This window comes from Rhincodon typus, chromosome 23, assembly GCF_021869965.1.
Source record: "Rhincodon typus isolate 14 chromosome 23, sRhiTyp1.1, whole genome shotgun sequence".
Taxonomy (NCBI): domain Eukaryota; kingdom Metazoa; phylum Chordata; class Chondrichthyes; order Orectolobiformes; family Rhincodontidae; genus Rhincodon; species Rhincodon typus.
This window is the reverse complement of record NC_063354.1, coordinates 31,206,467-31,231,046: the sequence shown is the minus strand read 5'-3', so window position 1 is coordinate 31,231,046 and position 24,580 is coordinate 31,206,467. Positions and strand designations below refer to the sequence as shown.

At 40.4% G+C, this 24,580-nt stretch overlaps 1 long non-coding RNA gene across 1 annotated transcript in view; it reads right to left on the bottom strand.

The window, feature by feature from the left end:
• Window positions 1-9,047: 9,047 nt before the first annotated feature.
• LOC125485845 overlaps window positions 9,048-24,580 on the bottom strand; it is a 32,192-nt gene continuing 16,659 nt past the window's right edge. Inside the window, exon 3 of the long non-coding RNA XR_007264546.1 lies at window positions 9,048-9,141. This is a non-coding gene — a long non-coding RNA (uncharacterized LOC125485845). The remainder of the gene's footprint in view (window positions 9,142-24,580) is intronic.

Sequence of the window (24,580 nt, the reverse complement as noted above, 5' to 3'; positions counted from 1 at the left end):
TGGCTAAAGATCAGCGAAGAGAGCACGGAGCATTCCAGAAGACATATCCTGGCTGTAATTGCAGGAGATTAAGTTTTAATTTTTTTTATTATTTTGGTTTTTATAAGCGGGACTTATATTTATTTGAACAGTGCACCATTAGAATTTTGTTTTATTCAGGATTAGTTGTTAAGGGGAAATTGTTCAGTTTGTTAGTAGTTCTGTTAATTGGTTCACTGTTAGTTAGATAAATAAATAGTTACTTGTTGATTATAAAGTGAGTGAAAGAATTTCATTTCATTTAACCACTTCTTTATAACAGATTGGGGGGGGCAAGAGGCAGGTTATACCACTTTTCATACTTATAACAGTTTATGAGGTGAAGCGATCCTCTCTGGGTGTTTAGGTTTTAGTTATCGGAAGGAGATCAACCTCCGTTTTATAACGCTCCCCTCATGGTCATGTCTACTCTGGGAGCTACTGAAAAAGGTTTGTATGTTTGGAGGTGGTGTAAAAGAGGTTCCTCTCCTTTTAGGCAAGTCACCAATCTGCAAATGTGGTCTCAAACAGTGGCGTATGTCATTTCCCCAGGTTCACAGCTCATTAAAGCGTGTGTAAAGCGTGTGCTGGATTTGGCAGTAAGGAGCAGGTTGTGCAGACAGAAGCCGAAGTTATTGCGCTGTCACAGTATTGGCAGCAGCAGCATTACTGAGTCATTCAGACCTCGTGGGGGAAGAGACCAAAGAAGACTATAAGGATAGAAACTCTGAGAAACAAGTTAGAAACTGGTGGAAAGAAAGTGTTGGCAGAGAAGCAAATCAGAATAAATGACATAATGGAAAGAAACTTTTGAAAAACACGTAACTGAATATTAAACAAACTAATACGTGAAAGAGGAGCATGAGAATAGGCAAAGGAGGAAGCAATATAGGGACAAGTAAAGTCCAAGAGAGAGAATAGCAAAGGACAGGCATTAATTGGGGAACACAAAAGTAGTCTTCTCACTAATACCATTCAGATTGTTGCTTTGATTAGGATGGAACCTTTGAAGGTTTCATGTTCAAATATTGCTAATTTGGTTTGTAAGAAGTGAATAGGGGTTAACAAAGCTTCATAGTAACCGTGCTAATTTAGCTTTATGGAGATTGAATAAGTACAGAGACCACCACATTCTGAAGACAAAGTGTAAAAAAATCAGATGTTTCACTACATTGAGAATTGTACAACGCACATATTTTCCTGAATAGCCTATTATTTTGCTGTCAATATCTAATGGAAATCTTTTGCCTTACTCTACGGAATACTCTGCAGAATAAATATGACATGCAGTTTTCAAATAATTGACTATGTTTAGCTCTCAGTTGGTAGCAAGGAACCGTTTGACCTTGCAATGACATCAAGAGGAGCTCAAATTCATCTTGTGCTGTTGGTATCACTGCCTGAAAGAGTTATCTGTTTGCAGCTCTATCGTGTGCTTAGTGCAGTTGTGGTTACAGACTACATGAATACAAGGAGACATAAAGATTATGAAAAGAGTCAAGGATGAGAAAAGATCATTGATTCTATCAGAGATCAGCTTCCACTACATTAATTCTCCCATTGAAACATCTAATTATATTATTAATAGAACACCATTTAGGAGACTATTTTCTGGCTTTGGAAATGGAAAATCTTGCCCAGAAGCAGTGTTTATCTGAAATTTAGTTTTGAATTGAAAATGTTTTTTGATTCTTAGATTCAATGTCAGAACATTATACTTAATGTGTGTTCATGTAAAAAAAAATCACAAAATGCAGCTATGTCTAGAAATGTTAGCATTGTTTGATTCAACTGAATGTCTTGCTAAGACATTTCAGAAGGTAGTTAGGAGTCTATCATGTTGCTGTGGCTCTGGAGTTCGTTGTTGGCCAGACAAGATAAAAATGGCAGATTTTCTTCACAAAAGGACAATATTGAGCCAGATGGATTTTGATGGTAATCGATGATAATTGACGTGGTCACCATCACGGGGATTATCTTTCAGTTCCAGATTTCTCAGTTGCATTTAAATGCCATGATGCTGTGGACGTGGATTTCAACCCAAATCCCCAGATCGTTAGGTTAGAGCTTTTTGATTACTTATTAAAAGCGTAAACATTAGGCCATCATCTCCACCAAGTTTTGAATGTTTGCTGCTGACATGGGGGGTGTCTTACCCATTTGTTTCAAACTTCAAAATATTTCCCTTGAATGTCAAACACAATCCTCACCTTTAGGGCACATTATTCCTTGCAGCCAAATATAAATCTTCTCTCCCTATGTTCTTCACCTGTTATTCAATTCAAAGTTTAAAGAGATTTCCTTCTCTTCACGGCACTATCATGACATTTCCATTTTCCAAGCTGTGGAGGAAAGTATACTGGAGTATTTTATCTGTTCTGAAGAAGGGTCGCTGGACCCAAAACATTAACTCAGATTTGTCTCCACAGATGCTGCCAGAACTGCTGAACTTTTCCAGCAATTTCTGTTTTTGTTTCTGATTTCCAGCATCTGCAGTTCTTTCGGTTTTTATGGGATATTTTATATTGAACACTGATATCCATCTTTTAACTGTTGTTATTTCCTCATGTTGTTTGTTAATGCAGCTAAAAAGTGAAAGATAACAGAGTGCAGCAGACGTTTGTGTTAAAAATCTGAACACATTTAACATTATAAGAATGAAACTCCAAGAAACACATTGTCGTGGATGCCTTATAAGTGTACCTTTGTAAAGATCTTGATCCTGAATTTCAAGACTTACTTTAAATAGGAATTTCCACTTGAGCATCAATAATGTACACAGTCTTGAATGCAGAAAAGTGTCCACAGAGCTGAAGAAACAACTTAAAGAGGAGCAAAGAAGACAGTATTAGACCAGGCATTATCTAAGATTAGTGTGTTTCAATGAGCCAGAAAGGCAGAAGGCTTTAGCTGGAGAATTCTAGGGATGGAAGCAAGTCAACTGTAGGTACAGCCATTGATGGTGGGCCAAACAGAGGAAGTGCTGGTGCTCACGAAGCTAATTCAGAGGAGAAAACATGGAGTAGTCCATTCTAGAGGTGACAAAGACATGAGTGACAAAGTCACATGATCATGGTAGTGCGGACAGAAGATGCTACAAATGGCCCCTGACTCCTGAAGTAAGTATTGCAAAGGTAGTTTGAAGTTTCCAACTTAACAACATTCCAAGCATTATTCATGAAGAAAGTGCAGCGCAGACTGTAACAGATGAAGAGCAATAATCTTTTCCCATAACACACAACACAGATTGTGACAGTGAACAGCAGCAGCTACTGTTGCGTGTTGCTGTTAAATTGACAACCAGCCTTTTCTGTGTAGATTGTGAACAAGAATGGAGTCACCACAAAACTTCTCGGAATGCTTTGACCTGTGCCTATTCAGGGGAAAAGTGTTCTTTCTAAATTACTGATGTTTTGATTTTAAAGCTGTTGAGACATCTGTCACCTTAGGTAATTTGCGAGTCTATAAGTGTGCTTGACGTCTTCAAATCTAATGTAACTGTCAAAAATAGGAATAAAGATAGTGAAAAGGAATGAGAGATTCTCTTGTGAAAGTCAGTCTTTGGGTTTTATATGGGGCCACACTGCAGCTAACTGTGGATTGCATTTGAAAATATCCTTAACTGAGGTTGGAAGAATCATAAGCAGGTAATTATGTGCCTTTTACCCCGATACTCTGATAAAGCAGATCCATGAGCCAGTTCCGAGTATTTACACTATTAAATGTGACCCACCTAATTCCAAAAGCTAGAATAATAGGGTCTGACTTTCTTTTAAATTCTCCTCATCTTAATGACAGATGATACCGATAGAAAGTGGAATAGTTTCCATTTCAGGCCCCACTCCCCCACCACCACCCCCCCACCCCCACCCCCTTGGGATCAGGCATTTATATTTTGGGTGCACTACAACCTGGTATAAATCAAGGTGCCTGATCTGGCTAATAAAGGAGTTCAACCCCAGTCTTAGAAGAGCATCATCCATTGTATCAGAGCTCCCACTTACCGCATGTCGTGTTTTTTTCTCATTCATTTGTGGGATGTGTCACTGGTGGGGCCGACATTTATTGGTAATACCTAACTGCCCTTGAGGACTTTAACGTTAACTATTACCTTATTTCTTTATTTTTCGACTTATACCATGATGGTCCATAATATTTAACTTTTTAACTTTGTTTCTTTCTTTTACTACTTTGTACCTAAGTCTTTTTGTACCTAGGTATCTTTGTACCTAAATGGCACCATGTGTACAATTTTCACTGTGTCCCTGCACATCTGTACCTGAGTAAACGCAACAATAAAATCTAAATCTAAAGATGGTGTTTGTGAGCTGCCTTCTTGAACTGATACAGTCCATATAGTGTCGGTAACCAACAATGCCAGTAGGAAGGGAGTTCTGGGATTTGGACTGCCTAATGCTGAATGAACAATGATATATTTCATATATAAGTAGCTTGGAGGGAAACTTGCAGGTAATGTGTTCCCATGTATCTCCTGCCATTGTCCTTCTATCTGATAACAGTCATTGGTTAGGAAGGAGTGCATTTTCTAGATGGTACACATTGCTGATACCATGTGTCAGTGGTGGACAGACTGAATATTTGTGGATGTGGTGCTAATCAAGCAGACTGATTTGTTCCAGATGGTGTCAAGCTTCTTGAATGTTGTTGTGGCTGTAACCATTCATGTGGGGAGTATTCCATTACATTCCTGACTTAGATGGTGACAGGCTTTAGGAAGTCAGGAGGTGAGTTGCTCACTGAAGGATTCTTAGCCTCTATCCTACTCTTGTAGCCACGTAGTTACATGGTGAGATTATTTCAGTATCTGGTCAATGGGAATCCCCAAAAATGTTGATAGTGGTGGATTCAGTGATGATAATGCCTTTGAATGTCAAAGGATGATAGATTCACTTTTGTTGGAAATGGTCATTGTCTGATACTTGTATGGTGTGAATGTTATTTGTCATGTGTCAGGCCAAGCCTGGATATTGTCCATGTTTTGCTGCATTTGGCTATGGATGGCTTTAGTATTTAAGGAGTCATGAATGGTGCTGAACATTGTACAAACATTCGAAAATATCCTCACTTCTGACCTTATGATGAAGGGAAGGTCATTGGTGAAGCAGCTAAAAATGGTTTTACCTCGGACACCACCCTGAGGAACTACTGGATAGATGTCCTGGAGTTGAGATGACTAACCTTCAACCACCTCAACCATCTTCCTTAATGCCTGACATGACTCCAATAGCAGAGAGCTTTACCACGATACCTACTGATTCCAGTTTTGCTAGGGAATCTTGATGTCACATTCAGTCAAATATGGCCTTGATGTCAAGGGCTGTCACTCTCACCTCCCATCTGGAATTCAGCTCATTTGTCAATGATTGAACCAAAGCTGTAATGAGGTCAGAAGCTGAGTAGCCCTAGTGGAACCCAAACGTGACATCACTGAATAGGTTATCGCTGAACAGTTACTGATTGTTAGCACTGTTGATGAAACCTTTCATCTCTTTTCTGACGATCAAGAGTAGACCGATAGGGTGGTAATTGGGCAAGTTGGATTTGTGCTGCTCTGTATGCACAGGACATTTGTGGGCGACTTTTCATATTGTTTGGTAGATCCAGGGTTGTAATTGTAATTGGCTGGGGACACAGCACATTCTGGAGCACAAGTCTTCAGTACCATTGCCAGAATGTCATCAGGGCTCATAGTCTTTACAGTGTCCAGTGCCTCAAACCTCTCCTTGATATCACATGGAATAACTCGAATTAGATGAAGACAGGTACCTGTGCAGCTGGGAATCTCTAAAGGAGGCCTCTGAATGTCTATGGATTGATTGAGAGAACCAAACAGAAGAAAATTAGGAACAGACACAGAAAATTGTTGGAGAAATTCTCTGTGGGAAGCAAAACAGAGTAAATAATTTGAATCTGATATGAAACTTCTTCACAATTCAAAAGTTAGGCACAATTGTGTTGGAAGTCTACGTTCTTTAGAAACTGGATAGACACAGCCAAGGCCAATTCACATAGAGCTTTGACAGCCAACATACACCAAGGGTTTTATTGTCACATGTTCAGGTTGAATACAAATTTAGATCTTGAAAGCCCAACTCTTTAAACATTTAGACTTCCCCTAGAGTTGAAAAGTTTGGAATTTTGTCTTGGAATTAACAAATATTGGTCCAACTTAAATGTGCAGAAACATGTGGCTAAAATGGAAAATCTTTTCTACAAGTGTAGTGGAATTGGAATTTGAGACTTTATTCTTAAGATCTATTATTAATACAATGTTAAAGGATGCATTCTATTAACATGTGATTTAATTGCTCTCATTTCTCAAATATTAATATACATGTCTTGACATTTGCATTGCATGTACATGTTAGCCATTTTGACAGTTTCAGTAGTATTTGCACATGCTTTGATCACTGAGAAATTCAGTTTTACACAACATTGATGCATATCGTATGACAACCCCTTAAACAGAGCTGAAGTGATTCTGGAATTTCTTTAGAGACTATGCAGTCCTGCTGTATTAATGGTAGTAAGCAGAAACACATAGAGAGTTTCGGGCAAAATTCCCATAAAGTTTCAATATTAGATTGGGAGCAGTTTTGAGAATTTCCCACCACCTTTACCTAACAAGTCACAACACAACATATAATTTAGTTCCAAAGTGAAATATATAACTATCAAACACCCTGTGGAGGTTAGTTAGTGCAGCAAACCAATGAAAGTTCATCATTGAGACTTAACCCCAGACATGGGAGTCAGGTGCAGTGATATGCAGAGATATTATGAACAGCTATATTGTTATACCTTCTCGGAGTTGCTTGACTTAGCACTATCTCAATGGGAAATGAGACACACCGTACAGAAATTCTTTGGTGAAGGCACCAATACAGTTTTTTGATGTTCTTCTGCCACGGGATGTATTCCTAAATTGTATCATATCTTCCAAGGTTTTGTTGCAAAACAAATTTACTCTTTAAGGAGATACTCTTCAAGGGCAGTACTGTGGTGACTTCCTGCAAGATATTTCACTTTGGAGAGTATGGTGATGTGAATGTTAATAGAGTTCAGCTGTTAAATCATTAATACGTCCACAGATAAAAGAATTGGTTTTGCTGCAATCATGGCAGATAATCCTGCTCTGAGGACAGAGTAACTGTTGTCTTTTTGGCTCCCTGTGACTCAGTCATGGAGAGGAAAGGTCAAGGATTGCCTTCCTACCCAGGGGCCAGCTGAAGCACACAAAGCCTTTTCCATGTCCTTCCAGTAGCATTTCAGGACTTTCACCAATGTGCATAGACTTGTGTCAGATCCTCTGGAGATGGCCATAATAGGATAACTCTGGCCCACCAAACATCAGGACCAATTCCATTGCAATTAAATTCAGACCCTGGTGTTGGCTGCAGAATGAATTTAAGCATCTAAAATGAGCTGGATATTCCTGGAATTTGGCCTCTCTCAAAAATGCTACAAATTACTAAGCCAATATTCCACTTGCACAATAGATACTCTGTGGACCACAACGATAGAGATGGCACTCAAAATCTAATTGGAATTTTACAAAATAGTTATTGGAGAAAGGATATCAGTTTATTGGATTAGTACAGAATTTGCCTGCAGTTGATGTGGGGATATAGCAAAAGTACAAATGGTTTTCACTGACGTTACCTCACACAATTGTGAATAGTAAATGAAACCAAACATATATATTGCTGTCACTGGAAGTGTAATTTTAAAGTGGATCATAGAAATAGAGAGATTTCTGTTTTTAGCTACTGACTGTCCTGATCAGCAAATTGTTTGGTTATAAATGTGTTAAATATAAACTGTGTTCTGGTTTGTATTATTCTGTACTAATCTGCTAAATCATAATGCTTTCAATTTGGAAAAAAAAAACATTCTACGTGACTTAAAGTAACTTCTTGCAATGAAAAAGGTATGTAAGTTTAAATTTGGATTCCTTTCAGGAGTTGCTGGGTGAAAGGAGTGCTAGTTCAAATATTTGCCAAATTCTGTTAATTCTGTGTTCGCAGATCTTATGCAGCAAGTGTCTCTAACTATAATTCTATGCTGAAGTGAACCTAACAATAACTTAGTACCCCTCAGGGAAAAGGCAATTTTAAACTGTAAAGTAAGAGAGAACAAGCTTTTTATAGGTAGGACTTGTTTACTCATTTGAATATTGAGACAAATACTTGACATTAAGACAAACTGTGGGATTGAAATTTTCTGCTAGTTAATGCACAAAAGACCTTTTCATATGTTCTTGCATTTGCTGCCAGAGACATAACTTCATGAACAGAAAACTATTCAGACAAAAAGGCATTTTTTTAGTAATGTATGCAGGAAAGAAAGGATTTTCTCAGCCGCATTGGGCCTGCACAGTGCTGCCTGACCCTAACGCAGCAAAGGGAGTTCAAAGCCAAAGCCAAAAAAAGGTTGTACACATAAGCCCATCTTAAGCCACCCATCTTGGCAGATAAATCCCATCAATCATTCTGCTGAGGTTCAGTATAGCCAGCTGTCGGCTGACCTCTGGATTTTGCACGAGTGTGGCTGAAATTCAACTGATTCTGCTCTGTAAGCACATTGCACTGCCTGCTTGGTCTCACTGAGCAAACCCAGCTCCAGAAAACCCTGCCCCAAGTCAACACCAATACAAGTCATAAAATCAACTTGTTGTCATAGATTCGAGCTGCAACCGTTGAATTTATAAAAGCCGACCTTTGATTCCTCAAGCATTTCAGACGAGAACGTTGGAACTCTAACACATTTGCATCCAGTCGAATATATGAATCATGCCCCAGCATCTTGATAGTCTTTACTTATTGGAGAAATCCTGATCAGTTGTACTAATGAATAAGCCAAGGTAGAGTTAACAATCTGACTGCAGGTATAATGTAAAATGAGATAGAGCAAAGTGTATCTTAACGAGTATTACTTGATTAAGAAAGATTCATTGTAAACATGTAGAAATAACACATGGCAAAGTCGGTGAAAGGCAAACAGTTTACCTCTGGGATCATGGTTTGAATCGGTGCCAGAGCAATAGGATGAAGAATTGCACTCTCTCTCTTTCTTTCTCCCACTCCAATAAATGTAAGGATCCTGTGGGAGATTCGAACAGTCTCAATAAAATCAGTTCAAAATACTAAATCAGCAGATTCACTCCAAGAAGTTGCAAGGGTGACTGGGGTGGGAAAACGATACATTTGTACAATGGTTAGGAATTAATTATTCTTACAGCATAGAAGAAGCTTTATTTGGTATCTAACACAAGCAACCCTGAATTAGACGTGCTTTCTTTCAAACTACCTATCTTAATAAATTAAAAAAAACTCCACACACAGTACAAAAAAATGTGACAAAATAACTTCAGAGGAATTAAGTTCACTGCAGTCTTGATGTTGATCCAACATCTGGCAAAAAGCACACTTACTAACCCAACATATGTGCTCATGAACCATTTCTGTAAAATATTGGTTTAGATTCAATTGAGCATATACAATCTCCAGGATCCAAAACAGTGTGGTTTTCCAGTAAGAATCCTGTAATTTACTGTGAGAAGCATTATTATACAAAAACTGAATTTATTGTTCATTTTAAATTTCTCTTTCTGCTAATGGAAACAATAGGTCTCATTTAACCTGAGCCAGTTGAGGCCTCCATTAAAACAGTGGAGAGAGCAATTTGAGACTAACTCACATGGTAACATTACACTAATGCTCAATCTTTTATCAAGCAATTGCAGTATTGTCAAAGGGAAGAAACCAAGGTTTTATTTGTGATCTTTATACTTTAAGTTGTTTCAATATTTATGCTGACTTCGACAACTTGCAGACTATTTTTCTGGTTTTTCCTCAACACGTAATGGACATGGGTAGGGAACAATTCCATGGTCAGTTGCAATCCTCAATGGTGACTATTCATTCTGTTCCAACTGAATGATCGAACACCACGGTGAGACCATGCTTGATTTCAGGCTCAACACAATCTTACCCTCGCGTGGGGTTCATAGTGAATAGGAAATGCTAGCTTGTGAACAGGAGCTGGAACAGGAACAAGGATTTTTACACACTCACTCTCTGAGATATAATGAAATCAATTGTACGATGTATAACTGCGATCAACCAACTATATCTTATGTCTATGTTCATTTCTTGTAAACAAAAACCTCGTTCCTTGCAGTTATATTTTGGTGTAAACTTTGTCACATCAGAAACATCCTCGAACAAAGTTACAATGGAAACTGCCAAGGAAGTTTGTAACTTTATAATGATATCTGTCTACAAGGAAATGACAATAAAACTTGGAACAACGGTTGGTAAAAATTGTTCTCTGAAGATTCATATATGGAAGGCTCATGTGTTGTTGTGCCTTATTGCTGTATATTCACCTCGACCATAGAAAAGCTACTAATTCTCACTCATATTTATTTCTCTGCTTCAGAAATGGATGGTGAGCAAGACTGGAATGTATAATGGAATTAGACATCCAGAGCATCCCATTGGTTGCTGCTCAGTGAGTCATAGAGTCATAGAGATATGCAGCACAGAACCAGGGCCTTCGATCCAACTTGACCATGCCGACAATGCTTCCTAACCTGAATTTGTCTCATTTGTCTGCATTAAGCCCATATCCCCCTAAACCTTTCTTATCCATGTACCTGTCCAAATGTCTTTTAAATGTTGTAATTGTACCTGCCTCTACCAGTTCCTCAGGCAGCTTATTTCCATATATGCCCCACCCTCTGTGTGAAATAGTTGCCCCTCAGGTCCTTTTTAAATCTTTCCCCTCTCACCTTAAACCTATACCATCTAGTTTTGAACTCCCCTACCCTGGGAAAAAGACTTTGGCTATTCACCTTATCTGCGCCCCTCATGGTTTGATAAACTTCTATAAGATCACTGCCCAGCCTCCAACACTCCAGGGAAATAAGTCTCAGCCTATCCAGCCTCTCCTTATAACTCAAACCTTCCAGTCTCGGTATCGTTCTTGTAAATCGTTCTTGCACCCTTTCCAGTTTAATAACTCCCTTCCTGTAGCAGGGTGACCAGAATTGTATACAGTACTCCAAATATGGCCTTACCAATGCCTGTACAACTGTAACATGACATTCCAATTCCTGTATCGATGCTCTTATGATGAAAGCAAGCAGGCCAAATGCCTCCTCACCACCCTGTCTACCTGTGATCCCACTTTCAAGGAACGATGTAGCTGCACAGTTACGCCTCTCTGTTTGACAACACTACTCAGGGCCCTACCATTAACTGCATAAGTCCTGCTCTGGTTCGTCTTACCAAAATCCAACACATCATATTTATCTGCATTATGCTCCATCTGCCATTCCTTGGCCCACTAGCCCAGTTGATCAAGACTTTTTTGTACTCCTAGGTAACTTTCTTCACTGTCCACTCTGCCACCAATTTTGGTGTCATGTGCAAACTTATTAACCATGCCTCCTTTATTCCATGGAGGTCCTCCATCATACTCAGAGCAGCTGGCAATACCATAGGTGGTGAGAACACTGAAACCTGGGATAGCAGTTCCTGGACATTGTTCTCCAAAAGCTAAGTTGAGAACAGTGTTTTTAATATCTGGGGCTCACTGTGGACCATGACTGACAGAGGGGTGTGTGATAGCTGTAATAACTCTCCATTGTCAATTACTGAACAGCATTGTGATGAGGTATGATGCCCATTCTGTACCATGCAGGAAGGCAGTGATGTAGTTCCACATGTAACAGCAAGTCATGTTTTTTTGCCATGCTACTTAGGTGACATTTTCATCATTTACTGTCCCTCAGCCATATATGACTACCAACTGGTGATTCTTCTCCTGCATGGGCAGTTTTGATGTGTCTGAGATGAAAGAATGGATCTATATAAACTTGTGGATAGAATCCACTACTCCACTGGCTGAACCTACGAGATCCCTAGTAATCCAGGCTTCTGTTGATGATTGATCAGCTAACCTTGATCACTCACTGAACTTGAAAAGAGAGACCAGTAACTGAGAGCTGGAATTCTTCTCAGTTAACTCCAGATAACTGCATTTTTTTTAGCTATTTAACTTTCAGGACATGACCTCTCAGAGTCGGGGTGTCTCAATATCTTGGAGCAGCAAAAATGCGATTAAGTGCACCGGACTGAGGTGAATGGAGTATGCTCATGTACTGATAGAGTGCGTACTGTGTGCTCAGCAAGCAGAAATTCTCCAAAGGCAGGTTGCTCAGGAGTTAGATTTAGCGACTGTTGTATTAGACACCCAACTGACCAAAAGAAAAGTAACTGCTTACTAATGGTAACCAATGCCTTAGATAGCGAAGACAAGTGATGAGGTATGATCACAACTTTTCACTTTATACATTAATGATCTAGATGAAGGAACTGTGGGCATTCTGGCTAATTTTGCAGACGGTACAAAGATAGGTAGAGGGAAAGGTAGTATTGAGGAGGTGGGGAGGCTGCAGAAGGATTTGGACAGGTTAGGAGAGTGGGCAAAGAAGTGGCAGATGGAGTACAACGTGGGAAAGTGTGAGGTCATGCACTTTGGTAGGAAGAATAAAAGCATGGACTATTTTCTAAGTGGGGAAGTCTGAAGTGCAAAGGGACTTAGGAATTCTAGACCAGGATTCTCTCAAGGTAAACTTGCAGGTTGAGTCAGTAGTCAGGAAGGCAAATGCAATTTTGGCATTTATTTTGAGAGGACTTGAATATAAAAGCAGGGATGTACTACTGAGGCTTTATAAGGCTCTGATCAGGCCACATTTGGAGTATTGTGTGCAGTTTTGGACCCCATATCTCAGGAAGGATATACTGGCCGTGGGGCAAGTTCAGTGGAGATTCACGAGAATGGTCCCAGGAACGAAAAGCTTAACATATGAGGAACGTTTGAGAACTCTGGGACTATCTTTGTTGGAGTTTAGAAGGATGAGGGGTGAATCTAATTGAAACTTACAGAATACTGAATGGCCTGGACAGTGTGGATGTTGGGAAGATGTTTCCATTGGTAGGAGAGACTAGGACCCGCAGGCACAGCCTTAGAGTAAAGGGAAGACCCTTTAGAATGAAGATAAGGAGAAACTTCTTCAGTCAGAGAGTGGTGAATCTATGGAATTCAGTCCCACAAAAGGCTGTGGAGGCCTGGTCATTGAGTACATTTAAGACTGAGATAGATACGTTCTTGATTATCAAGGGGATCAAGGGTTACGGGGAGAAAGCAGGAGAATGGGGTTGAGGAACTTATCAGCCATGATAGAATGGCGGAGCAGACCCGATGGGCCGAATGGCCTAATTTCTGCTCCTATGTCTTATGGTCTTATGGTCTTAAGATATTTGTGCCTGATTAAAATTACTTTTGCAATTATGTTTCTATCCAAAACTGCCTGTTTTTAATTGAATCACCAATGGATGGTTTGTCTGCCTGCCAGTTATTCAAAATTAAAGCCTGCTCACCCTGTTCTTATTTCCTTTTTTTTCCTGCTGAAATGAAGGGATTCTAAGCAAAAACATTTGTAAGCAGAGCCTTTATTTTACTTTTGTTTTAGTTTTTGAGTCCCAATATAAGCTTCATAGGTACATCATTTGGAGATACTGACTGCAACTTATTGACCTCAGATACAAGCTGCAGTCATTATTCACTTTTCAAATTGAATTACAAGTGTTTGCAAGCAGTGTAACCATTAAAAAGGTTTTGCAAGTTCCCCTCTTACACGAATATTTGATGAACTGTAACACGCTGCCAGAGAAATCGCAACTCCCTTCTTCCCTATATATTTTTAAAATTTTTGTCATGTGTTAAGCTTTGGATTAAACATTGATTGATGCCTCAGAGATTGAGAGGGACACTATCTGCACTGCTGGCCATTTGCCAATTACTTTTTAACCAACTGGGCCTTGCCTTCAAGCAAAAGGATATATTTTCCACGTTGTCTGACAAATCCATGCCAATCACTGAAGCTAGCCCTCCTCAAGTAAAGCTACACCATAACCAAGTAATCAAATACATTGAGGAAGCTCACAAAAGCTTTTTCCAAGCAAAATTTGTGCAATGCCTAAGTCTGCAAGACAAATTACATCTACCAACATTGACATGTTGATACAATTCATTTAGAGTACTCTTATTGGCTTAACTGTGATTCTAGCTGCAAAACTTCCTGTCCATTTCCAAGCCAGCAGCTCTTTTTATTTATTTGCAGTGAACAGACAAATTGGCAAATATTAGAACTACTGTATACTGCACTATGTTTTTTTTTTAACAAGAGATGGAATATTGCATCAGTAACGGAATATGAATCCCTGAGTTGTTCAAGTTATTCCATCAAAGTAGTTAAACAAACTGACATCAGAAATTGCTCAATGGATGGTGACTCAGTAATGCCATTCAAGCCAGTGCAAATGAGTAAATCTGATTATTAGATTGTGCCTGTATTTACCTGGGAACTGGCAATTTAATTTGTACATAGTATGCCAAGTTTTCAGGGTGGTGTAACTGAAACAGTTTTGCAATAGAAAGCAAAAGCATAGGTATGATAATTGTCAGACTTAGAAATAAACCACCAATGACGTTTGAGAATTGACTTCAGCACAATGGACTGAACAATGCTTTTTGTTCATGTTCTGCAGAAAAGTTGAAATAAATCACTCACTCTGTGTCTCCCCGAGTGTATTGTGAATCAGATAGATATCAAAAAGACAAACTTCTGATTTTAACATATTTTATTTGAAACTTAAGTGTTTCACTGAAGGAATATGGTAAAGTGGATGTAGTAATTGTAACGAGGCCAGCCAGGCGGATCTCAGAGAATATCAGTTCCCTAATTGGGGCTGTTAATCTGGTCCAATCAGGGAGTCCTGGCTGACAGATAAAAATGAGACTGTCAGACATCTTGTTTCCTCTGAGTGCTAGTTCTAAAGGAGCTGGATCAGTGTGAAGGACTTTCCACATGAAAATAAAGGGTGACTTGGTGACAGGATACTGACCTCTGTGGAGTTATTTCGGTGTCAACAAGAGCATAGCACACTCCTGAAAACAGTCGTCTTTCATTTGGGGTAAACATATCTAGCACTATACCATTATTTGGGAAGCTTGACTCGTTCAATTCTGCCACCGAAGACTGGGCCCAATATGTGGAAAGAATATGTTATTTTTTCATAGCAAATGACATTGGGATAGATAAAGAGCAACAAGTAATTCTCCTGACTGCTTGTGGACCTGCAGCTTTTTTGTTTATTAGGAGACTAACTTTCTCTGGAACACCAGATACTAAAACCTTTCAAGAGTTGACGGATTTATTTAAGGAATATTACAAATCCAAGCCTCTTCTAACTATGAGTTGCAAACATTTTTAACTGGCAATTTGAGAACCAAGGGAATCTGTATTGGAATTGTTGACTAGGTTTAGATGACAGGTAGAGAGATGTGACGTTAGTTTCACCCTTAGTGAGATGCTGAGAGACCATTTGGTACATGAGCTTGATGATGTAACCCTGCAAAAGCGCCTACCAGCTGAAACCCAGCTGGACTTCAGACAGGCACTACAACTGACTTTAACATTGGAAAATGCAGCAAGTGGAGCATATGAGTTGCAAGGTGTCCTGATGGAAGTGGACACCCTCACTAGTCTGACTGCGCTTGGGGAACACCACTTGCATGAAGGCAATTGCATTGCTTCACTCAGGAAATATCTTGAACGGAAGGATTCTAGGTCAGCGCACAGCAAAACCACAAAACAAAACCAAGCCTTGGCCAAATGGTTGAAATTTTCTTCAGGATCCAGGCCAAAAAGCCATTAAGTTGCTGCTGATATGCAGACTTGAGAGAGCAAAAGAATCTTAAGAGACCTAAATTGAGTAAGAGAACTCATAGGCCGGTATCCATGAATCCACACTTTGGAAAGTCCACTGGAACAGTTAAATTGCTTAGCAACATCCAAGTCAGAACCAATCAAAATAAATGTCTTATTAAGTGGTGACACGGTTCTAATGGAAGTCGATACTGGCACAGCTGTTTCAGTGATCATAGAACCAGTCTTCAACAAAATTCACTTGAGAACCCTGCCCTTAAGTTTACACAAGTCTGAGTTAGACTAACAGCTAGACAGAGAACCTATACTGGGGAACCTTTACAGATTAAGGGTACAACTTCAGTTCCAGTCTCTTATGAGAAGCAGTTGGTTCAGTTACCACTGATTGTAGTAAAAGGCTGGTGCCCAAGCTTGATGGGGTAGAATTGGTTGAGAATTGGTTTAGATAGGCTCAACATTTTTTGATTAGAAAATGGATGCCTGAGTGAAGTCCTAATTAAATACCCAAACGTTTTTCAGGAAAATCGAGGGACTATCAATGGAGCCAAGGCCATCTTGCATGCTGACCAGGAAGCAATTCTATGGTTCTGCAAGGCCCACCCCAGTGTCATTTGCCTTGCAGGTAAAAACAGAGGCAAAAATCAGGAGGCTGGAAAGCGAGGGAATCACCAAACCAGTCCAGTTTGCAAAATGGGCAGCACCAATTGTATTGATTGTGAAGCCCAACAGGTCAGTTCACCTTTGTTGGGGATTTTAAACAAACGGTAAACCGTTGTACTTGCAAATGCTGTTAGATGAGGATTCCCAGAGGTATGCTACAATTAATACCCATAAGGCTTTGTACCAATATATGAGACTGCCACTTGGGATATTGTCAGACTGTGCAATTTTTCAGCAGACGATGAAGAACATTTTACAAGGTCTACCCCCGGTTGCCATTTACTTAGATGTCATGCTAGTAACAGGGAAGACCAAAAAGAGGCACTCAGAGAACTTGGTCATAATCCTTAGACATTTCTCCCAGGTGCACATTTGCCTTAGATGGTAAAAATGTGTGTTGCAGGCACCCCAAGTGACCTATTTGGGCCACAGAGTCAACAAGACCAGGTTACACCCATTGCAAGATAAAGTGAGGGCAATCAAAGCTGTCCTGGTTCCCATGTCTGTTCCAGAGCATAAGTCTTTCCTTGGGTTGGTGAATTATTACAGAAAGTTCATACATAATCTGGCCTCCACCCTGACACCTTTGCATCAACTCCTAAAAAAGGGTCAGCCTTGGAAATGACCACATAGCCAAGCCATCGCTTTCAGGGAAGCAAAGAAACAGTTATCATCTTCCAAGGTGTTGGAACACTTTGATCCCAAGAAAGATCTGGTATTGACAATGTGATGCCTGCCTTTCGGCATTGGGGTAGTGTTAGCTTATGGATGGCCCAATAGAGAGGAACGCCCAATTGAGCATGCATCCAGGACTTTGGCTAATGCAGAGCGTAAAAACATCCAGAGTGAGATGGAAGGTTTGGCTGTCATATTTGGAGTCAGCAAGTTCCACCAGTACTTTCATGGATGCAAATTTGCAATAATTAAGGACCACATACTCCTGCTAGTTCTATTTAGAGGACAAGGCGGTGCTGCCAATAGCTTCAGGCTAAATTCAGTAGTGAGCTCTAATACTAGGTGCTAATAGTTACAAGTTGGAACACCATCCAGAAGGCCAAGTAGCAAATGCAGATGCATTGAGCCACCTACCGCTGGCAGATTCACCATGGTCAGTACCACCATTGGAAGAATCCATGATGGTTTTAAATTTTCTGGACACACTTGCAGTCACAGATGGTGATTGATTGATTGATTGATTTTATTGTACCGAAATACAGCGAAAACTTTTGTTTACGAGTTGTACAGGCAGAGGATGTACAGATCAAAAAGACTTAGAGACATACAGGTTACATTGCACGTTACATAATTTGAGGCTAGAGTCCATTCAACAGTCTGATAACGGCCGGAAAGAAGCTGTTCCTGAACCTGCTCATGTATGTGTTCAGGCTTCTGTATCTTCTGCCTGATGGAAGAGGTTGTAGGAGATCATTACCGGGGTGTGATGGGTCTTTGATGATGTTGGCTGCTTTTCTGCAGCAGCGAGCTGTGTAAATAGAGTCCATGGATGGAAGGTTGGCTTCTGTGATGGTATGGGCTGTGCATACAACCTTCTCTAGGTTTCTTACAGTCCTGGGCAGAGCAGTTGCCATAACAAGCTGTTATGCACCCGGACAGTTTGCTTTCTATGGTGCATCTGTAGAAGTTGGTGAGGGACCTTATGGACATGCCAAATTTCCTGAGCTGCCTGAGGAAGAAGAAGTGTTGTTGTGCCTTCTCACTCTGAGGAACTTGATGCTGTTCACCCTCTCAACCTCAGTTCCGTTGATGTCGATGGGGGCGTGTTCTCCTCCTTTCTTTCTGAAGTCGATGATCAGTTCTTTAGTTTTGCCGATATTGAGAGACAGATTGTTTTCATTGTACCATGTCACCAAGCCCTCTGACTCGTCGTTGTTAAATATCCATCCCACTTTGGTGGTGTCATCAACGAACTTGTAGGTGGCATTCATTCGGAATTTGGAAACACAGCTGTAGGTGTACAGGGAGTACAGCAGGGGGCTGAGGACACATCCTTGGGGGTCTCTATTGTTGAGTGTTATTGTGGAGGAGGTGCATTTGCCTATCCTCACTGGTTGTGGCCTATGGGTCAGAAAACTGAGGATCCAGTTGCAGAGGGCAGAGCCGAGACCAAGGTCACACAGTTTTGAGATTAGTCTGGAGGAGATAATGATGTTGAAGGTGGAGCTGTAGTCAATGAGCAGGAGTCTGATGTAGGTGTCTTCATTGTCCAGATTTTCCAGGGATGAGTGCAGAGCTAGGGGTATGTCAGTAGGCAAACTGTAGGGGAGTGAGGCAGGTTGGGAGACTGGAGTTGGTGTGGGCCATGACCAGCCTCTCAAAGCACTTCATGATAATATCAGATGTTGGACACAGAAAGATCCAGTCCTGAAAAAAACTGAAACAGATGGTGCTGATGGGGGGAAAACAAAGGGCCATCACAACCAGAATTGAAAACTTTTTGGACCTGAGAGAATAGATCACAGTACAGGATGGCATATTATGGGGAACAAGAGTGATTGTTCTGAGCAAAGGTCACCACCAGATACTGGCTGAACTCTACCAGGGTCATCCAAGGGTTTCCAAAATGAAGATCTTGGTGACAAGTTATGTCTGGTGGCCAGGATTAGATGCAGACATAGTGACATTGGTGAGGCAGAGCCCAGAGTGCCAACAAGTACAAAAATTACTGCCAGCAGCTTCCCCATATCCATGTAAATGGCCGGGTAAACTCTGGACTCAGTTACATGTTGACTATGCAGGTCCTTTCATGGGCTCAATGTTCTTAGTCATTGTGGATGCCCACTCAAAGTGGCTTGATGTGTATCTCAAGTTCATTTGTCAAACACTGGGACGATGATAGAAAATCTGCATGCATCTTTTGCAATACACAGGGTCCTGCAAATGTTGGTCACATCATTTGCCCGCAGGGAATTTGAATATGTCCTAAAGTTGAATGGCATTTGACACATAGGGACAGCTCCATACCGTCCATCATCCAATGGTCTGGCAGAAAGAGCAGAGCAAACTTTGAAGGAGCAAATTGAAGGCAAACGCTGAAGGCAGGCCTAAAGAAACAGCCTACAACTTCACTAGATACCAAACTGTCCCAGTTTCTGTCTGATTGTGGGACCATACCTTTTGCAACTACTAGGATAGCTGTGCAGATTTGCTAATTGGGAGAAGACTCGACACAAGATTAAATCTGATCTTCCTGGACCTGGGGGAGAGGTGGAAGGGTGAAACGGCACAGAAACGCCAATGCCGGACACTAGACTCCGGTAAGCAAGAGAGACAGGTTATTTCGGGGGAACGAAATTTGGTGTAGGAACCATGGGAAAGTCCCTGCATGGGTAAGAGGCATGGTCAATGCAAAGTCAGGTTCAGTAATCGATAAAGTTTGGGTAGGTGCAATGGTCCTGAACAAGTACATGGACCTTATAAAAGCTACAAACTTGCAAACCAGTCAGGAGCAAAATATGCCTGGCTCCTCATAACCCTTTATTGGAAAGGCTGGCGGAACCCTCTCCCTCTTCATCAAGTGTTGAAGAGACCTCAGAATCTGAGATGGACTTGGGGGATGTTGCTGCCTTGATGACTTTGTCACCTGAAGAAGAGAATGATTTTCTGAGACGCTCTGGGTGCAAGAGGTGAGCTACTGTGCATTACATACTGCCCGTATCCGAGGCAGGGTTGGAAGAACCTAACCGAGTGCTCAGACATCCCAGGAGGAGCTATAATAAAAAAGAACTGGCCTGTCTCCTCGGACTCAGAGGAGAATGGATATAGTGATGTAAATAAAGGATGACTTGGTGGTGGGATACTGGTTCCTGTGGAGTTATTTCAGTGGACATTGCGAAGCTTTCTCCACATGAGTTACAATTTAATATGTCAATATTAACATATTTCTGTTCCTGGAATTTATCCTGGCAGACAGAACATTTCATATTCCCCACACAAATCCTTCACCAAGGCTGCCAGTAATAATTACTGTGTGTGGTCAAACCTCAGGAACACTGCTTATTCATGTACATTACTACTTCAATAAAGCCATAATTTAAAACAATTGCCTAATGGCTTTATTTGTTTGGTTGTGTTTTCATTTCAATAAATTTGCTTTCAGTAATCCACCCATGATCTTATTGAATGATGCAGTGTGCTCTTTGGACTCAATGGCCTGCTCTTCTGCTCCTCGTTCATGTGTTCATCTGTGTGTTTGTATGTAATTTACAGATCATATTCAGGGCTTGGGCTTCTGCCTTTCTGTTGTTGAAGCCAGGGGCAGCTGAATCTGCTGACGCAATTGCAGCCTGTTTTCTGCCCATATCTGCCTCTGAAGCATTTTGATGTGATTGTCTTTGGATACAGGACCTCTGACAAAACGTGTCGAATTTTCTATTTCCATAATGTATTTTCTTTATAAACTTCAGCTGGGTGTAGTTTTACTATTGTGCTTTTAAAAGCTCGATTGTGATTTGATTCAAAGCCAAATGTGCTCTAAAGAAGCAAATGCCATCAATAGTTCTTCATTTTTACAGTATTGAAGCAAGTTAAACTGAGTTAAAAATGGGCTGAATCTTTAGGGAACAGCATTACATTGGATTCCTACTGCTGTTGTTAGCTTCTTTCACTCTGATGTGGCTCTGAATTTCTGACTAGAATTTTTGATATGGGTCTCATCAGAAAAGTGGGGCACAGTTTAAATTGAAGTCCTCGCTGGCAGGGCTGGCTATCAGAGAACCAAGTCATGCCACATTTTACAACACCTTATGAAAAAGCATTAGAACGTTTAAACTGCTTTTCATTTTGTTAGTGTCTCAGTGTGGTGTGCTAAGTGGGTAAGGAAGTAGGATGCCAGGTAGGCAGGGTGCTAGGTGGGTATAATGGCCAGTGGGTTGGCAGACAAATTGGTAGGTGGGCCAGGATTGGGAACAGTTGTCAGATTAGGGGATTCAATGGGGTTGTGAGGGAACAGGGGCACTGGGGAGTTATTAAATGGCGAGGTGCTGGGACTGAGCACTTGCAATTGTTGAATTAGGAAGTCTAATTTTGTATTTTGTACAAATCTTGTTTGTAGTTAGCATTAAGGTTTAAAGTCTGTATTTGCCAGCATTAAGCAAGGCTCTAGTGTAAGTGCAGCTTAACTAAGAACCAGCTGATACTTGATCCTCATTAAGTAGTTAAATCAGCCTTCAGCATTAGGAGCATATTAAATTAGCCATCTTAGTGCAATTTAGCATTTGAGTGGGACTTAAATTGATGTGCTGGAGTTGGTGATTTGGCGAGTGAAGTGGAAGAGGGAAAGAGGGAAAGAGGGAAAGAGGGGAAGAGGGGAAGAGGGGAAGAGGGGAAGAGGAGGAGGAGAAGAAGAGGAGTTCTGTAACTTTTGCCTAACCTTTCTCAGCTTTCAAGAATTGATTCTTAATCTGCTATAGGAGAAGAATCTGACTAGTTGGTGAGTATCTGGTAAGTGATTAAGGTTTATTCAAATTCCTAAATATAGCAGCTGGTGGCAAGATTAATAAAATATGTCATTAAAAATGAAAAATAAAGTAATTACAAGAAATAATTAGTTCCTTTAATCACAGTTAGGATAGCAGGAAAGGTAATGTATCCCAACTGCAGTATGTGGGAGTTTCTGGATGCCAGTTTGGTCCAGAGCAAATACATCTGTGGCAAGTTTTTGAAGTTTATGCAATATCAGACTTCATCAGCTGGAGATTGAACTGTGATGTAACAGGAAGGAGGAAAGTTACCCAGATTCTTTGTACCCGGTGGCAGTCACAGCTGCCAGGATCATCTGATATGAGATGGCTTAGGTTCAAGAAATCAAGATCTGAAAACAGTTTGGCTAGAAATGAAAACTGATAAAGGCAACAAATCATTTGTGGGAGTGAGGTACAGACCCCCGAACAGTAACTATACAGTAAGACAGGACATAAAGGAGTAAGTAATAATAGCTTGCTTAAAAGACATGGCAACAACCTTGGATGATTTTAAGCTACAAATTAATTGAAAAGGCAAATAGTTAAAAGTAATGAAGATGCCATGCTGTGTGCAATTCTGGCCTCCCTGCTATAGGAAGGATGTTGTGAAACTTGAAAGGGTTCAGAAAATTCACAAGGATGTTACCAGGGTTGGAGGGTTTGAGTTATAGGGATAGGCTGGGGCTATTTTCCCTGGAGCATCGGAGGCTGAGGGGTGACTTTAGAGGTTTGTAAAATCATGAGGGCCACGGATAGGATAAATAGGCAAGGTCTTTTCCCTGGGGTGGGTGAGTCCAAAACCAGAGGGCATTGTTTTAAGGTGAGAGGGGAAAGATTTAAAAGTAACCCAAGGGGCAACTTTTTCACAGAGGGTGGATGGCAGATGCTTTCGGCCCTGCATTTCGATGGCGCGGCGTGGTGTTTTTTGTCCAGGGTGGCCATCTTGTCCCGGTGGCTGTTTTCTTCACCAGAGGCTTTCGGCCCAGTTTTTCCAGTGGCCCGGCGTGTTGGTTTTGTCTTGGCATGGCATTCTTGTTAAGGATTGATGGTCTCATTCCGACTGTTTTTCGTCTCTTGATCAGCTTCCTCCAAAACCAGGAGCCATTAAATGGACTGTGATGAACTTTTGGCTTAAATTTACTTTTTATCGCTACTGATGAATTTACTTTTGACTTCTGTCAATAATACAGGTGCCATGGTAAGGTGACTTATAAGACTTTTCATTGTATTTTTCTTGTAAAAGCACACGTGACAGTAAATTCTAAATTCTGAAATTTAAAAGGCATCTGGATGGGTATATGAATAGAAAGGATTGAGAGGGATATGGGCCAAATGCTGGAGAATGGAACTAGCTTTATTTAGGATATCTAGTTGGCATGGAGGATTTGACCAAAGATATACTGTGCTGTATATCTCTACGACTGTATGATTGTGTGACTGTATGTCTCTAAATTGCAGAAAAAACTCAGCAGGCCTGGCAGCATCTGTAGAAAGAAAGCAGAGTTAATATTTCAAGTGCAGTGACCCACCTTCAGACCCTTTTTCTAACATCTTACAGTTCTTTGGTTTCTTTTCTTTAAACGTTAAGAGAGATTACAATCATAATTAATGTCATCTTCCCCTCTTTCATTAATCAGCTTACCTTAGCGAAACATGGAATCTGTTTAAAAGAAAAACCTATAGGAAGAAGCTATCACATTAAATCAAATGTCTGTTTGTGGAGCCCAGTTAAAGTTAGATCCCAAACAGTGCCTGGAATGGAGCTTGCTTATTTTACATTGTCATGTGCCAGTAATGTTAAGATTACTATTAAGCTGCAACTAATGAGACATCACCAATCTAAATCATATAGATACCTCAATTCAAAGAAACTTGGGACGGTCACATACATTTTTGGGGGCATCTGATTGTTGAAAATTACCCTCAGAAGTTTGGGAGAGATATCAGTAGACTGTTCTTCAGATCCTCATAGAAAATACAGTTAATTAAACCTATTAAATTGCCAGGAATAAAATTTTGTTTCTGGTTGAATGATTATTTTTGTTTCGAAAAGTCAAGTTTTAAACACAAGTACGGAAAACAAAGATTAGACTGTTGGAATCCATGAGAACGCCCACAAAATTCAGATTCCTTCCCACTGCTAGGGTATTTATTGCCACCAACACTCACTTCAATGTAGATATTTTTCTGAAATGAACGAAGAAAAGTGGAATGAAGGAAATGTTGCACTGAGATTTAAACTTTTGCAAATGAGACTTGTCAAGAGCTAAGGAGTGATCACAACACAAACAGTTAATATGGAAAATAATTCAAGGCAGAAGTAAAATTTTGAATGTTGTCTGGGCAACAGTTAATGTCTCATCATTGGTAACTGCAGTTCTGCCAAATATAGTGAAGAAAATCTCTATAATCCTTGCAGCATTTATTGTTCTTTTACAGAATTTTGTTTGGTTAATTTTTATTATGATTGGCTTTTGTCAAATCTATGAACCATAAAACAGTGAGCGTGAACAAGCTGGTTAGTAACAATTCACAAACAGAAGTTGCTGGAAAAGCTCAGCAGGTCTGGCAGCATCTGTGGAGAGAAATCAGAGTTAAC